A 13,920-nucleotide genomic window follows, 5' to 3' on the forward strand; every position below is an offset into this window, starting at 1 on the left:
GGGGCAGAGTGCTGTTGGGGGCAGAGTGCTGTTGGGGGCAGAGTGTTGTTGGGGGCAGAGTGCAGTTGGGGGCAGAGTGCTGTTGAGTGCAGAGTGCAGAGTGCTGTTGAATGCAGAGTGCTGTTGAGTGCAGTGTGCTGTTGAGTGCTGTTGAGTGCAGAGTGCTGTTGAGTGCAGAGTGCTGTTGAGTGCAGAGTGCTGTTGAGTGCAGAGTGCTGTTGAGTGCAGAGTGCAGAATGCTGCTGAGTGCAGAGTGCAGAATCCTGTTGAGTGCAGAGTGCAGAATCCTGTTGAGTGCAGAGTGCAGAATGCTGTTGAGTGCAGAGTGCTGTTAAGTGCTGTTGAGGGCAGAGTGCTGTTAAGTGCTGTTGAGGGCAGAGTGCTGTTGAGGGCAGAGGGCTGTTGAGGGCAGAGTGCTGTTGAGGGCAGAGTGCTGTTGAGGGCAGAGTGCTGTTGAGTGCAGTGCTGTGTGTTGTTGAGTGCTGTGTGCTGTTGAGGGCAGAGTGATGTGTGCTGTTGAGGGCAGAGTGCTGTGTGCTTTTGAGGGCAGAGTGCTGTGTGCTGTTGAGGGCAGAGTGCTGTGTACTGTTGAGGGCAGAGTGCTGTTGAGTGCTGTTGATTGCAGAGTGCTGTTGAGGGCAGAGTGCTGTTGAGGGCAGAGTGCTGTTGAGGGCAGAGTGCTGTTGAGTGCTGTGTGCTGCTGAGTGTGTGACTATGTGACAGTGTGTGACTATGCAGGGTGACATTGGGAGTGTGCGGGTGAGCAGTGTGTGAATGTTACGGGGCAGTGTGTGAGTGTGCAGAAAACACCACACACACATACACCACACACACATAACGCACACACAAACCACACACCTCAGTCTCTCAACACCACACACTTGTCACCACTCAACACAACACACTCACCACCACACTCACTCCCCAGGCTCACCCCCACAGACTCACCAGCACACACTCACCAGCACACAGAAAACAACACACACACAACAACACACCCCCAGCCGTCAATGAATGCTTTCACCATGCACAAACACCAACAGCCATCATCCATCTGTGCACGCTTTTACCAAGCACACACCCACCAGCCGTCAGTGCACCCTTCCACCAGGCACACACACCTCCAGCCGGCAGTGCACTTTTCCACCAAGCAATCGCAGTATGGTACACTTTACTTTTAAACATATTCATATAAAGCACAGCATGCCACCATTGGTAAAATTACAATTCAACCAACATACTTCCACTACACACCACATGCACACACTCCATAACACATGGCAAAAAGACATTGGCATTTACAATGCCATTAGCTCAAACTCAAATAAATCCGAGCCCGATTGCATTTCTAATGCTTGTTTACTTTTTGTAAGGTTTCGTGGAATATAACGATAGAACTGGGTTTTTCCGATTCTGACATTAAGTCTTTTTACAGTGCAACTGTGCGCTCACGTGATGCAGTTGCCGTAGTTACAAGTCCAACAGGAAGCGCATTTCGCAATTGTGAGACGCGGGCTTCGTAGACTTCAGATTCAGTCCGTCTTTGGTGAGTAGTGCAGCCTGTTCATATCACGGCTCTTCTCACATGCTATACTCATTCTGATAAACAAGAGGTAACCCGATTCTTTTCTTGACAGTACGTGGTGCCGGTGGCTCCGACGACCGTTTAACTCGGACAAGGTCCCGTGAAGTCTGCCTTCGGGTAAGCTCCGTTTACTGGTGCACGCCACATAACCGTCACTAGCCCGGTTTAGATCGGTAACTAGGTTTCTCCATCCCTGTCTTTCTTTGACAGAGTCTCCGTGACCTCCACATGTGATTCGTTTCTTCCTTATCGTCTACGCCACTCGTAATAAACAGAGGACTTATCGTCTCCGGCACAGCATGCAAGTGCCTTTCCAGCCTTTTCAGTGCCATAGTAACAATAGTGATTAGGATTCGATTTGGCATTAATGTCTTCCCTATTTTAATCATAGGATCTGAAACACATCTGTGATGTCCACCATCCTTCGGTAGACCGAAAAAGAGCGACAATTGATTTTGGTATGCTCGAATGCTGTCAGTGTGCTACAATCATTGCTTACCTAGTGTCAGGAGCAATAATTAATTAATTTTTGATATGTATTTAATTAGGTTGTCTGCCCCCTCCCTGTCCTGATGAAGACCCCGCAGCAAGGGTAACACTATTTCCTGCAACTTCTAGAAGGTCGAAACGTCCACAATTGTTTCTGAATCATCAACTTCACGCCACTATTATAACAGTTATGTATTTTGTGAAGTATGATCTCCAAACAAGTGATTTAATGAACCGATGGTTTTGTGTTAGTTTATATATTTAAATTAAGGTATAGATATAATTGGGCCATTTGGTTGTTGTTTTTACTGTCACTACTTCCCTTCTATACCACCCTCACCTTCACATCCTTCCCTCCTCTTTTGGGGCACCTCACAGCCTTTGTAAATTGTGAATTCAAGATATGATACTGAACATATAGCTACATGGTGAATAAAACGGTGTAGCTTTATTTACTGTTCCTTTATCTTTATTTGAATTGTGATAATTAATGACCATACGCTGGGACCCCTCTTTCTCAGTATTGTCGCTTAGTGAAGCTTAATAAAAACATAACCCTGTTGCTGTCCTCTTAAAATATCCAAAGTGATTTATAAACAGAGGTGAATAAGAAAACTGAGCTTCTTGTCTAAAGTTGCCCCTCTCTTTACTGCCCTGCTCTCCTCAGACGCATTATGACTAGTTTTACTTTCCAGAAACCTTCCTTTCTGGGCATTGTTTTTTAGTGTTACACTACATAAGGGGCAGTAAATTGCAGAAGCCTGCTCGATCTGGGGTAGAAACTAATAGGACTGCTGGAAAAGAGGTAGCCTACCACTTAAAGCAGTAGAGTTGGGAAGTCTGCAGCACCTCTCCTTGGAGTGGATGGAAGTTCAGCCTACTGCTACGCTACCTGTTAACATTTACAGAATAGTGAACAAGTGAAGTGGTGCACTACCCTGGTCGTCTGTTTCAGTAAGAATAAGTAGTCATTTTCCTTTTGTGAAAAAACATTCTTCATTCAGATATTGCAACAGATATGTGCAAAATGCCTCAGCCAACGCGTTTCATTCAACGAGATTGAACTTTGTCAGGGCTGAAATGAGGTGTAACATAGATAATATAAGTATATACACATGACAACATGGGCACAGGACAAAAAAGAAAATAGGTATTTATGAAACACAATAAATAAGTTATACTACAATACCCACAAGGGACATAACCAAAATTGTAATGGGACTTATCCAGCCTATTTTCCTGTGCAATTTCATTCCTGACACCATCACCTTTTCTGCTTGCTTCTTTTCTCATCAACCTTTGCTTTTCTGTTTAATGCTATCCTCCCAAGTTCAATCTCTTTGAACGAAACTCGTTGGCTGAGGTCGTGGGCAAACTACCATGGTCTTCATATATCAGGGACTTATGTTATAGGATAGGCAACCCAAACATGTGGAGTAACCCTGAGGCAGTCTGCCCAACAATTTCATATCCAGATTTAGTTAGAGCCTATAGATCTCTCAAATTAGCCGCCATTCAGGGGAACACCCAAATTGGCCATCTAACAGCTGACTTTTTAAATATTAAAGCTGAGTACATCATTGAGTCTTTTCCAGATGATATACAACCTATTATGGCAAGAAAGCTGTACATCCATTTTAGAGTGGGGACACTGCCACTTCTTGCCTTTACTAATAATTGGTCAAAAGCCTCCGCCTTTGGGTGCCCTGTCTGTAATAGTGTAGATGAGTCTGACATTCACGTCTTTTTTTTGCCCTGGCTATAAAATTGCCAGATGGCGATGGCATGTGCCACTTTGCAAAAATTTAGGTTTTAGGCAGTGTATGGAGGCATATAGAATATTAAGAACTGATACTCACCCATCTATTGTATTTACTGTGTCCCGATATCTGAATTCTATGTGGATTAGACGTAGGCTGCTGCTAAATCCAATACCCCAAGCATAAGGCTCCCATATTGTATATGTTGCCACATTTTATCTATTTTTAATTTTTTAACCAATTTCTCAGCTAAATTTGAATCCTTTTTATATTTTGTATAAATTACAGTTTTAATGAAATTAAACTGGACAGTACCAAAATAACACATGGCCACCTTTTCATTAATGATTGTGGTTGCAAACTGTGTATTTGATCTGGCAGTTGTTGGACGCTGATCACTAGTCCTTTATTTGTTTCTCTTTGAATTTCTATTGTGCGATGAATTTTAATGTTGGTAATTTCCAAATATTTTTGGTTTTTATTCTTATGCACTATTTATGTTTTGTGATTTTATTGGTAATTACTTTGTATGGTTTAGTCTGACTGAAATAAAGTTTATTGGATTGAAAATAGTGCTTGGAGGCTGTAATTAAAGCCTACCGAGCAACAACACATGTAAAAGGGGGTATCCTCATGGGAGGTTACAAATGAAGACAAGGCGGTACTAAGGAGTGACTAACAAGCCTATTAACAAATCAGAAGCCAGCGTTTACGAAGGACAATGACACCAGCCAATGAAAAATATGGACGGAGAGCGTGCGGGGCTTAAAGTCCGTATTCTAATACAGCATGCCTCGCAGAACAGCGCATGCGCTACCCAGGTTTGACCTAAAAAGCAGGAAGGAAAATAAAAAGGAAAAGTGGAAAAGGGGATACAACTAACTATTAGGCATATAACATCCCTCAGCACCAACACACCCTTGTGAAAAGTAGTAGGGACAGTTGGACCTAGTTGCTTTGCTCCCTAAGTGCCTTTGTGGTATCATCAAAGTGGGGTGTATTATAATTTTCTGGCTACCCCCTTAGTTTTCAGCACCCTTAAAGATCTGGCACTGTGTCCGGCAGCCATGCTGTTACCCAAAGTAATGTGTCTTGCTACTTCTAGCGCTTTGCACTTTTGCCTGTGCTTCTTCTTTATCAGTTATGACATGCATTAATTATGGCATGGCTGTTTGTTCCCTCTGCACTCTTTCTTGTGCTTTCTTTAGCTGTTGTTCTCTAAACTTGAATCCACTACAGCACAGATGCCTGCTGCACTTTGCACTCTGCACTTTCTCTAGTATTTTAACTACCGCTCTCACTGAGAGGAGTTTGAGGTTTTCACTTCATTATGTTGGTAAGTTGTTGACTATGGTTCTGCAAACAGTATGTTTTTAATTATAATGCATTTGTTTCTGCCTGTACAGAAGTACTCTTGTGAAGGTTTATATTAACTGAACATTAAATTATTTACAACTTCTCTAACTCTAGCCTCCGCCCTGCACCTTGTAGAAAGGTAATCAGGGGCGTTTCTAACACTGTTGCAGCAGGTGCAGTGGCACCAGGTCCCAAAGTCCTGAGGGAGGAGCCCATTGAAACTTGGCAATGCTGTATTTTACCCAACAGTGAGAGGGGCCCTTTCCCTTGCCTGCCACTGGGCTGGCATTCTTGCTACTCTACTGAAGATAATGCTTTAAGGCTAAAAATACAAGTGTGCTACGAACTTGTTTGTTTAAAAGATCTCTTTGTATTTTCTTTGGAGCTCACAATCAGGTCCACTGGAATAATGTGATTGTGCGTCCGCGACGATTTTCGCATAATTATATATTTGCCACATAATCCATCATCTGCTGCCTAATCTGCAGAATTTAACAAAAAATTGTAGTTTCAAGCTCAAACGGTTCTCAAAAGTTACTAAAAATGCTGCGGCACGTGTTGCCGCTCCGTGGAAAGACTTTTGCAAAGGTCGACCGGTGACCTTTCTGTAGGTTATTGCTATATTTGGGTGTTACATTGGTAATAATGAGGTGCTCCAAATACCCAGACAGGATTAACAAGTGAACAAAGTACAAAATAATGAAGTAATACTAGTAAAACATGTGCTGCATTACGCCGCATAATTTGCCTTTTGTTGCCGCATAATGTACTCAACCCTGTTGCATAATTTGGCCCTCTCTTGCCGCATACTTCCAGTGGCCCTGCTCATAATGTACTTGGGCTCATGGGTGCCTCATATTGCCGCATACTTCCAGTGGCCCTGCTCATAATGTACTTGGGCTCATGGGTGCCTCATATTCCGTAGCAAAAGACACACAATTGATGGACGGAATGCAGAACAAATCAAAACATTCACCCCCAGTCAAAAGATCTTGGTTAAATCCATCGTTCTTTAGCTCACTTCACCACCCCAGTTTAAAGCTGGCCATATGCACATCAGTCGTGACCCTGTGCCTCATGGGAACAGTCCAGCCCGAACTGCCAAGCCATGCTATCCCTGGACCGGAAACAAGGTTCCTAGAACGGGTTTCTGGCATTTCAGCCGTCTTCAGCCAGGCTTGCTTGAATCCAGTGGCAAAGTGAGCAAGGGACTCACTTATGGCGGCCAAAGCGGTACAAAAGGGGGTGGTGATGGACGGAGCATCTGAACCAATCAAACACTCACACCCAGTCAACAGATCTGGGTTTAATCCATCACCGTTCTTTAGCCCACTCTGCCACCCCAGTTCAGACATGGCCATATGCAAATCAGTCTTGACCCTGTGCCTCATGGGAACAGCCCAGCCAGAACTGCCAAGCCAGGTCCTCCATAGCAGCAGCTTCACCTTGAGCCTCTTTACTTGTATTCATTCATCGTTTAGTTTGTGAAAGCCTGTGATTTTCTTGTCCCTGCCAATATCCCTCGTCCCTCTCTAGCTCTGCCTTTTCCTTTATTATTTTGTAAGCTTGAAAGCCTCTATTTCCTCAGCAGCATCGGTTTTTTCAGCAGCGTCGGATTTTCTTCATTACATTTAGCCAGTGTTTACCTTTTTTTAAGGACTCTCTGTCATGGATTCCATTTTAGTGAACGTGTAAAAACGCTGAGTCGGTGAGGGAGGCAGTAGGTCGACCTTGAAACTGCATAATGCACTTAGACTGTAGTCATATTTGTATTGTGGCTCTGTCAACAAAAGAAAGTGCACGCAACTTCTTGACTGACGTCTGCAGCTTCTGTCGAGGGCGGATCTACAGCCTGTGTGTGTGGTGGGGAGGGGAGGGGGGGTGGTATGCCCCTGCTGCACCATGCCAGTCACCTGCTGGATTCCAGCAGGGAAACATCCATTACAACGAAACTTTTACAACGCACTACCATTACGACGCAACTTTTACAACGCAAACCATTACAACGCATAGCGCTGGGGGGCGCTCTAGGATAGGGAATGTATTTAATATACTATCCAACACCTTCCCTACTATCCACGGGGACTGGAGTTGGAATAGTAAATTAAATAAATCACTATCCAGCGCCTAAAAGCATTATGCGTTGTAATGGTATGCGATGTAAAAACCGCGTTGTAAAGGCATGCGATGTAAAAGTATGCGTTGTAACGTCATACATCCTTCCAGCAAGATGCACCGGCTGCTCGGATGTGTGGCTGATGTGCAGGTGACATGTTCCAGTTCCGTTCAGATGTGCTAATGATGCAGGAAAAATATGCGTGAAGCTGGTAGGCCAGACGTTGAAATCCAGGTGTAATCACTCAGCGCGTTAACGCACGTGCTGCGGAGCTCTGTCTACCGCGCAGGTCACAGATTTCCATTCCAAATGAATAACTCGACGTGCTGCTCACCTACATTTGTGATAGGTGTTAACACTAAGTCAGGCGCTAAAACAACAGTGTGACGGCTCAGTGGACTGATGAAAACCAGTGAAATAGTTAAAGGGGGTGATGCACCTGTAGAAGGCGCGTGCAGTGCGCCTGCGTCCAACCTTATTCATTATTTTGGATGAGGCTGTGGTCCTCAGCATCTTTATAGCAGAGAGAGCTCGGAAGTGAGGTGCCATCTGTTCTCTCTCCTATCCCCACCTCCCCTACAGAGACGACATGATATTTTGTGGCAAAGGGGGAGGGGCATCTCCGCTTTCACTCTTTTCTCGGCTACCCACTTCCCATCCTTCCCCCTCGGTGGCACCTGCTCCTCGTCTGCAGAAGGCTTTTTACACATCGATATAAATCAGGACATGAGCGTCATCGCGACTTGAGTGGTTATCGGCCGGATAATATGTGACTGTGTTGTGTATGTAATATAAGCGCACCCCTCGCCCTGGTGCCAGCCCCGCTCGGCTCCCTGCGTAGAATGCGCTTTCCCGGCCCTCCCGCGCAGCGCGCCCTGAATTCTACCAACCAAAGAAAACACCACCCCCAGCCCACCCACCCACCCACCCCCACCCCGAGTGCTGGCCGCTCCCGCCATGTTTCAGGCGTTATCCAGGGCCGGGGAATAAAGCAGCGTCCGGGACATAGACCGAGCGGCTCTTAGCGCCTCAAATAGCGCATCCCACCAGAGCACCGCAGCGCGCATCCATGGGGAGCAGGGCGACCCCCGGGCTCCTGCTGCTGGCCGCCATTGTATGCAGTGGTAAGTGGGGTGGTGGTAAGGCTCGGATCCGCGCACTGCATGCGGAGGGGTGGGGGCTTTCTCCGCAGCCCACCCGAAGAGGGGCATCCCCCGTCACCCTGCAGTGCAGGGGATGGGTGCAACGGGAGAGGGGTGGGGGCAGGGGCATGCCGAGGCTGCTGCGCACACGGGTTTAATGCGGCAGCGCAAGGGGAGGGGGGGGGGGCAGTGACTGTGCAAAACGCACCGAAAGCATCACACTTTCACGAGGAATGCCGGAGAGAGAAAAAAACAGTTTCTCTTTACATTTCTGGCCTATCAAAAAAATTAATGCGAGCTTTGGGACTGCCCTGAGAGCCCTGCAGGGGTAATTTTTAGATGGCGGTACATGCTGCCCTTTTACCGTTTCTAAGCGCTATAAATGACAGATGTCACCCATACCACATTTAATGGCTTGCCAGCCAGGGATCGAAGGGTCCCCCGCAGCGCCGCGTTTCATAACTTGCCTTATGCGTCACACGGTTAGTGCCGCACCATTGCTTTGGGGTCCCTGTGTGTGGAGTCCTTCTGTGCACAATGGCCTTTATGTTTGAGCCGCCTGCACACTGCCCCTTGGTTCGGAGTGGCACTGGTGATGTTCGGCTGCACCACTGTGCCCTGTCCCTGTTTCTGGACTGCTGGGGGAAGGGATTTGGGAGTCTGGGGCAATAGTCTGTCACTGCTCTCGGGGTAGAGCGTCAGCAATGCACCCCTGCCCTGGTTGTGTTTAGGGGGTACGGGGGGACCTGCGTTTTGCACTACTGACCTGCGTGGCAGAATTTCAGGATGGCGTTTCTGTGAGAGGTTAGAGCTGTGGCCCTGCCGCACTGTCCAGACTGGAAGAGCAGCAAGTTTGCTCGTCTGTCCTGTGTAGCTCAGCTGTGCCATGGTCCTGTGTGAGAGCTGCACTATCGAGTCCCCTGCCTTGTGTAAAGGAGCTGCACGGTTGCACCACTGTCCTAATGGTCCAGCAAGGGGGAGTGGCATTGCTACAACACTGTCCTAATGGTCCAGCAAGGGGGAGCTGCATTGCTACACCACTGTCCTAATGGTCTAGGAAGGGGGAGCAGCATTGTTGCACCACTGTCCTAATGGTACAGGAAGGGGGAGCTGCATTGCTGCACCACTGTCCTAATGGTCCAGGAAGAGGGAGCAGCATTGTTGCACCACTGTCCTAATGGTACAGGAAGAGGGAGCAGCATTGTTGCACCACTGTCCTAAAGGTCCAAAAAAGGGAGCTGCATTATTGCACCACTGTCCTAATGGTCCAGTCAGGGGGAGTTGCATTGCTACACCACTGTCCTAATGGTCTAGAAAGGGGGAGCTGCATTGTTGCACCACTGTCCTAATGGTCCTGGAAGGGGGAGCTGCATTGTTGCACCACTGTCCTAATGTTCCAGGAAGGGGGAGCTGCATTGCTGCACCACTGTCCTAATGGTCTAGAAAGGGGGAGCTGCATTGTTGCACCACTGTCCTAATGGTCTAGAAAGGGGGAGCTGCATTGCTGCACCACTGTCCTAATGGTCTAGAAAGGGGGAGCTGCATTGCTGCAACACTGTCCTAATGGTCCTGGAAGGGGGAGCTGCATTGTTGCACCACTGTCCTAATGTTCCAGGAAGGGGGAGCTGCATTGCTGCACCACTGTCCTAATGGTCTAGAAAGGGGGAGCTGCATTGTTGCACCACTGTCCTAATGGTCTAGAAAGGGGGAGCTGCATTGCTGCACCACTGTCCTAATGGTCTAGAAAGGGGGAGCTGCATTGTTGCACCACTGTCCTAATGGTCCGGGAAGGGGGAGCTGCATTGTTGCACCACTGTCCTAATGGTACAGGAAGGGGGAGCTGCATTGCTGCACCACTGTCCTAATGGTCCAGGAAGAGGGAGCAGCATTGTTGCACCACTGCCCTAATGGTACATGGAGGGGGAGTGGCATTGCTGCGCTACTGTCCTAATGATCTAGAAAGGTGAAGCTGCATTTCTACAACACTGTCCTAATGGTCCGGGAAGATTGAGCTGCATTGCTACACCACTGTCCTAATGGTACTGGAAGGGGGAGCTGCATTGCTACACCACTGTCCTAATGGTCTAGGAAGGGGGAGCTGCATTGTTGCACCACTGTCCTAATGGTCCGGGAAGGGGGAGCTGCATTGTTGCACCACTGTCCTAATGGTACAGGAAGGGGGAGCTGCATTGTTGCACCACTGTCCTAATGGTACAGGAAGGGGGAGCTGCATTGCTGCACCACTGTCCTAATGGTACAGCAAGGGGAAGTGGCATTGCTGCGCTACTGTCCTAATGATCTAGAAAGGTGAAGCTGCATTTCTACAACACTGTCCTAATGGTCCGGGAAGAGTGAGCTGCATTGCTACACCACTGTCCTAATGGTACTGGAAGGGGGAGCTGCATTGCTACACCACTGTCCTAATGGTCTAGGAAGGGGGAGCAGCATTGTTGCACCATTGTCTTAATGGTCCAGGAAGGGGGAGCTGCATTGTTGCACCACTGTCCTAATGGTCCGTGAAGGGGGAGCTGCATTGTTGCACCACTGTCCTAATGGTCTAGAAAGGGGAGCTGCATTGCTGCACAACTGTCCTAATGGCACAGGAAGGGGGAGCAATAATGTAAAGAATGCTAGGGCTACTTCAAAAACAGAGACAACTTCTTATGTCATGATTAAAGAGAAAACACAATAGCAACACACAAGGACAAACTAATTTAGAAAAGTACAAAACAATTTATTTGTCTAATGATATTATTTCATTATTTAGTATTTTATAGACAGACACATGTAAAATGGAAACATTATTACTGTCAAAGCATTAAATATTAGCACAACTCTCACAGGCGCACAACAATCTTACCTCTATCACACAAAACCATACATACTAAAATCACACAAAATATACATAAATTGTCATAATTCATATGTTACAAATAATTATCATTATCAGAAATGAGGGGGACCGAGGAAACTATAATTATATTGGGATAAGTTGTCCGATCCTCTAGAATTGAGCAGATGTGGGGCACTTGTACTATGCACCACTGTCCTGAAGGAGGCGCTGCGCTACCGCCCCGCTGCTCCGCGCATTGCGGGGTTTTCATCCTATAGCTGCTAGATTAAGTGACAGTTCCAGGCGGTGGCGTAACGAATCTGAGTCCCACCCCTGCAAGGTACACGGAGGGGCAGCGCTCCGAGCTTAATCAGGAGCTCCCAGGGCAGGGTACTGTGCCGAGGAGGCCCCTCGAGCACCCCTCCTCCCCTGCACTGCGGGATCCTATGCTGCTCTACGCCACTGGTTCTGGACTGTGTCAATCTACCATAGAACCAATCACAGAGCCAGCAGTTTAACAGGGAGAGCAGAGAGGGCCAAGGGTCTGGCTTGGCTCTAAGATCCATAATAACAGTGACACATCACCATACATTGCCTGAAAATCATGTGAAAATAGAGCAAAGACTCTTCACAATTCAAAACAGAACATTTATTTAACGTGTGAAGCGTTGCACTTTAGTGCATGCGAGTGTATTGTAACTTTGAGTGAAATTTAGAGCTGGTACTTCATAAACATATATTTAGAAATATTCATGCACACCCCCATTGCACGACAACGACGTCACTAGTGAACCAAGAGTGCACTCTATATGTGGCCTTCCTTTTTATTATAAATGGGACAATAATCTCGAAAAATAAAACTTTTACCAGAGAGGCTTTTGTACAACGCACATCCTGCAGCAATGTATTTCAAAGTGCACTCCAGTGTGATGATAAAGGAAAAGAGGACACAGTCAAATAATGTAATTGCCTAGGATTACACAATTTGCTCAATCAGAGAAGACCGGTTTGCACTAAGGTAGTTTATATTGTGCAATTCAGCTGCTGGACGGGTATCTTGCCCTCTGCGGTTTCATATCAAAGGTTAATGCTTTGTCTTTATTTCTTTGAGGATCTCCCTGAGTAAACCTTGGTCAATAAATGCAGGTGAAACAGATGAAACATGTTACATTGAAACAGAAGATTTTCTACAAAAAATGACAACGTTGCTCATTTTAACATCAATTTCACCAGCTTCCCCTGACTTCATATAAAGATTGATTTCATGGAAGGCTCAACACCCAGATCCCTTACCCGTTCTTCCCGCCCTGTCCGTTATTTTACTTAACACCAGGTCAGCTGTTAAGCATCACCAGGATTTATTTGTGCTGCTTGATACCCACCAGCCTGACATGTTGCTTTTAACAGAAACATGGTTTTGTGAATCCTCCCTGCCTTCCCTTTTGGCCGCTCTTCCTTCATCTTATGTGGCCCTCCGTGCTGATCGGTCTGGGGGTAAGGCAGGGGGCGGCGTGGCCCTTATAGCTCGTACTGAGCACAACTTTCAACTTGTGTCCTCCTCTCCCATTATCCCTACCGAGCACCTGGTGGCTCGCTCCCTTGCTTTTTCTCCCCCACTTACTTGTTTATTAATGTACCGCCCTCCCCAGTCATCCCATTTGTTTTTACCAGCATTTCAGGACTTAGTAGCCACTTTAGCAATTAATCATACTTCAATCCTGGTATTAGGGGATTTTAATTACTGGCCCCTAGACCTTCACGAATGTTCTGCCTCTAAGCAATTTTCCGATTTTCTTGTATCCCTTAATTTTGTCTCGCATTTACAGACTCCTACACATATTCACGGCCATGTACTTGACCAGGTCTGGTCCCTCAACATCTTGGTCTCCTCCATGACCGTGTCCCCCTGCCCTTGGTCTGATCATGCCTTGATCTTCTTCTCCCTTTGCCTTAAGTCGATAGCTAAGAGTCCGCTTGCCAAAAACACCTGGGCGCGGAAATGGAACAGGGTAGATCTACCTGCACTGTCCTCTTCCCTCTTGAATTCTGCACCTAATCTAGAGGGTTTACCTTCCATCTCTCAAGCCGCCGCAATCGAGACTTGGCTTGTTGGAGGCTGTGACAAGGTAGCCCCATTTCGCCGGATATCAATCCGAAGACCTAAGGAGTCCAATCGATGGTTCAGCGACGACTTAAAGGAAAGAAAGTTGACTCTCAGGCAGGCCGAGAGACAATGGAGACGGCATTATTGCCCCTTATTAAAAACTCACTATACGACTCTACTGAGTGATTATAAAAGGGCCATATTAGGTGCCAAAACTGCATATTTTTCAGCCAAAATATTGGTGGCAGAAAATCAACCTAGGGAGATCTTCTCCATTGTCCACGACTTGGCCTATTCTGATAGGGCCACTCTGAAACCCCTCCCCACCCAGTCCCTCTGTGATTCTTTAAACTTATATTTTCTGGAAAAAATCAGCAACATTAAAGCCAACATTCCCCTTCCCTCCCCTACTTTTGTTGAGCCTCACCTCCCGGTTATCCATGGTTGTCTTTCTTCTATTCCCCGGCTTACTGAAGAAGTGTTCCTGGCAATACTTCCAAAAGTAAAGTCTGGATCTCCGGCAGATACCTGCCCA

At 46.8% G+C, this 13,920-nt stretch overlaps 1 pseudogene across 1 annotated transcript in view; it reads left to right on the plus strand.

Moving 5' to 3' along the window:
* Positions 1–8,148: 8,148 nt before the first annotated feature.
* Positions 8,149–13,920, plus strand: part of LOC144823607 (sodium channel regulatory subunit beta-2-like) — a 122,015-nt pseudogene continuing 116,243 nt past the window's right edge. The window contains exon 1 of the transcript XR_013608820.1: positions 8,149–8,430. The product of XR_013608820.1 is annotated as a sodium channel regulatory subunit beta-2-like (transcript). The remainder of the gene's footprint in view (positions 8,431–13,920) is intronic.

The sequence above is a fragment of the Lissotriton helveticus genome, chromosome 3_1 (genome assembly GCF_964261635.1).
Source record: "Lissotriton helveticus chromosome 3_1, aLisHel1.1, whole genome shotgun sequence".
NCBI classification, from domain to species: domain Eukaryota; kingdom Metazoa; phylum Chordata; class Amphibia; order Caudata; family Salamandridae; genus Lissotriton; species Lissotriton helveticus.